We start from the raw sequence: 4,396 nt of genomic DNA, 5'->3' as shown, positions 1-4,396 counted from the left end.
TGCCTGCTGAACGTGCCAGCTCTCTAAAAAGGGCCTCGTTGAGACACTCTCCGGTGGCTGTTGCCTTGGCGATAGAGCGTCACCGCACACCAAGTCAAACACATCTCCAGAGTTCATGAAACCCATTTCAAAGCATGTGGATACCTAACACAAATGTTTAAACAGCTTCAAATACTTGCAGCACATACAATAGTGTTTCTTGGGTTGCATTTGCACAGTAGGTCTAAGTGCCAAATTCCAATTCAATGCCTATATCAGATTTTTTTGGGGGGACTATTTTTAGTCTATTCTCATGTGATATATATCTGATTTACACTGACCGGAGTAAACAATGCAAATGTTACATAGTGTTCAGCTGGCTTGAACTTGAGAATAACCTCCACATTACTCCATTGGCCGCCCTCTGCAATTGTTTTGGTTATAATGGAAACATATAGACAACCAATACATATATGCTTTTGCTGTAGTTCAAATTGACAGTGGGTGTTTGTGTTTAATTTTGGCAAACGTGGGGAATCTATATGACACCAAATGATGTGTTTCCATGACATCAAGCTCACGTTGAAAGTGTATAGCCGATCTGTGCATTTACGCTGCACTTGCAGTGGCAGGTATCCAATACATATTGGATCTTTATAAACATTTAGAGGGGGCCTGGTTTTGATCTGAAGGTATCTAATTCAATGCATTTGTCTTTCTGCTTACACTATGATGAAGCAAATCCCATTTGTACGGTTGTACCACTTGAGAGCAAAAAGACATCGGAATCGTCCCTTGACGCATGCAGTGTAAATCTAACCTAGGAGTATTGGTGCAAGACTTTAAGGAAACAGTATTATCATGTACTGTATTGTACTACTGTTCGAGGTGAACTATGCTTGCCCTTGCATGAAACAAAATGGCTGCTTTTCAACATCATGTTCTTAGACTGCATTTTAGAGTTACAATTAACTAACTTGGGATCTGTTCCAAGCTGCCAGGCACAGAGATCTTATGCAGTTATTCAAAAACTTAACATGTTTGAGCACAACAACCTTCTTTGTGTGGCTGAAATGAGAGCTTAGCGAATGTGGAGTAAACAAAACTTGAAACAATGAATGTGTTTCCCAAGAGTCTAGTCCAACTTTTTTCCTTAACGGACATTCACAACGATGTTTAAGCTGTTGCGACCATTTCATACAGCTAATCATACTGAATATTTGTTTAAAACTAAATAAATAATTATTACTTTTGAGAATAGCGAGAACAAAGGCCGACTGCGCTGACCTTATGATGCTTGTAGACTTCTGCCACATAAAGACATAATTTCAACATGCCGGTAATGCGTGATTGTCTTTAATCATCGTAATTGTTCTTCAGACTTAAGAGGGAAGTCAACCCAAAAATGTTCTTTACAATAATAACACGGTGTTCAGATTAATACAGCATCGCATTTGTGAATGCGAGTTGAGCAGCAAAATCTTCCCGCATTTCTCCATTTCAGGGGGCGGCCATTTTGACACTTGCTGTTGACTGAAAATGACATGACTCATGCTCAGAGCTCAGGCAACAATCAATCACGGCTCACCTGTTTACTAAAGCTGAGCCGTGAATGATTGTTGGTTGGTTGACAGCAACAATTGAGCCTTGGCACCTAGTCAGGGGACATTATTTGGGGGAGGTGTTTATATTGTTTTATGTCTATAACCCACAGAGACTATTTGGGGCTCTGCGTTGAATATTAAAGTGCATTGATAACAACAATCCAAATGAATGTAAATACAATGAAAGAGCTCCATATTCATCCTCTCTCATGCTCCCATAAACGTGCGCTCCCGGGATTCAGAAATCCACCTCGTTATGCAACACAGGCACAGCTAATCCTATAATTTACATAACTCGAAACATATAAACATGCCATTGGTAATTAACGTCAGCGCTCTCGCACAACAGAATGCTGCCAGAAGCAGAACAACCTGGCTATCTCATTGTTCCATTGTCAATTTGTTGAAGGAAAAACAACAGAAAACTCAGCAAACCTGCGTTAGATTTAAAGTGGCTGGGAAAGGCTTCCTGAAAGAAGGCCAAAGTCATAAGCAGCTGAGAGGGATTCAGATTTGGGCAGCTTTAGATGGTCAAAACAGAGGTGTAATTGTGTGGCCGCACTGAGGAGAGGGAAAGATTCATGGGGGGAGAGAGTTTTCTCCTGTTCTTTGTTATTTCAATGGAGACATGAACAAATATCGTCAGTTCAGTGGTCAGTGGGTGAGGGGTTATCGGAACCCCCTGTGGAACAGACTGTCAAAAATAATTAGGCACGCCCCTGACTTTTGTAGTTTAGTATTGCCAGTGTTTACATGCGGACCAGCTAATCAACTGGTTTAAGACGGTTTGAAGCTTGGTTGCATCACGGAGAGCTGACAAGTAACTCCAACATTTATGAGCAAATCAGGGCCAGTGACACCAACAAAGGGAGATAGAGCGGGAAGGCTGAGGGGTTACCAGACGGCACCCCCAATTTCTTTGATGAAGGGGAAAGCAAAAGAATGGAGACCGAGGGGAAGCAACACCCAAACTATGCTCCTATGGGGGGCACAGTGTGGGCTCTGGAAAAACAAAAAAGCTCAGCATGTTTGATCTTTTTCCCTGCGCAAGGTTTGTATTGTGTATTTTGAGTTGTTGCGATTGTATGTTAGAACATGTGTGCCTTTAAGTGTGTTGAAGTGTCTGTGTGTGTAGCCAACACGTCTGTCTAAAGTGTCCCGCCCATACAATGTAAATAAAAGGGGTTGATTTATGTGTCTTTGAGTGTGACCAATCAAACCACATCCCCAAATTAAATTATTTAAAAATGGCAAACAGATTTGTTTGCATTATTGTTGTAATCTTCATTTAAGTTTATGGGATTTCTTACTGATTCCCAGAATAGTACATTCATCCATTTTTCGAACCGCTTATCCTTAGTACTTACGTATTACAGTGGTGTGCTGTGATTTTTCTTTTCTGATGTGAAAAATGTGCCTTAGCTCAATAAAGGTTGTGAAACACTGTTACAGCAGACAGCACAATGACAATGGAAAGCTAAAAATGTAAATTCCATTTGAGATGAGATAAAAGCCTAAAAAGGTACGTTCCCATGCAAGGTTCAGGTTTATCATTTTACCGCCAACATATAGCCTATAGACTCAAGTGGAAATGAGTGAAGTGTGTGCACGTACATAGTCGAAGCTATCAGTGTCTGCTGATAGGAACAGCCTAACAGCAAATGGCCAAACAGATGGCCCCAATTTTAGACCACTGATTGGTGCTCCACGTTCAGGTGGAGATGGAAAAACTGTAAACATATTTTTAGGGTTAGGGGCTGTCAACTGAATGACCCAAAAACGGCAACACTGCAACCAGTTTAGCTGTTTAGATGCTAACTAGCAACAAACACTAAACATTCCACTGCTAGATTCAGTTGAAAGAAATCAAAAGCCACAAACTCCACAAAGCAACTGACGAAAACCAAACAATTGTGAACCATTCCTTGCAACTAGTTTACATGCTACTATCAACGTAGCATAATAGTCATTTGTCCCACAACCATCAGGACAATGAGTCCAATCGGTGAGAGACAAACCTGAGTTGAAAACCAATTTGGTGTCTCCGTTTACTAATCAGAACTGGAAGAGGCGGGTAGCCCTTCATACAGTATTCAGCAATTTCATGACCTGAAGGACTTCATAAAGACGTTACGGCAATATCCTACTTTGTTGGGTTCTTGGCACAGGGGGGGAAAAATGTCACAAGATGACCAACAGACAGACACAGAAGGCCAAACCTGCCTTTAAAGGTTAAAAAAACAGTCCCAATGACTGTGCTCCTCTTTTGGCTGCTTGCCACTGTCGCAGAGTACAGTCCCTCATATGTTCAGTATCCATGGTTTTGTGAGAAATTGCACCCCCTAGCCAGGACCCAGTTATCTTGTCCACTCCCCATTCAGAGTGCGGACATCAGTCAGGGTTTTAACAGCCAGTGGTGGGCATGGCTTGGCATGAGCTCCTGCCAGGCGATTACAGTCCAAATGTTTGGGAAGATGAATGACAGGGCACCCTGCGACCTTGCCCGACCAGACATGCAAGCCGTGAGCCAAGGGAAAAGCCGGGACAAAGAGGCTGAGTCCATAGCTCATTGCTGGAGACGTCGGACGAGGTCGGCTGCACATCCTCACAAAGCGCCTGTGTTCACAATCATCTTTTTAGGAAACCCTCACTACTGAGCATTTTGAAAATTTGTGTTCATTGCCAAACTATGGACTACAAATATGAATTGTTCAGACAATACGATATCACAGTTTGTCCAATTCAGTTTTAATACCTATATATGAGTTGATCTGATGCCTATATTTATTTACCTACTGGTGTATTCGCTTGCA

This window comes from Leptonotus elevatus, chromosome 10 (assembly GCF_054856555.1).
Source record: "Leptonotus elevatus isolate MCC_2025b chromosome 10, RoL_Lele_1.0, whole genome shotgun sequence".
NCBI lineage: Eukaryota > Metazoa > Chordata > Actinopteri > Syngnathiformes > Syngnathidae > Leptonotus > Leptonotus elevatus.
Note: the sequence above shows the minus strand (reverse complement) of the source record.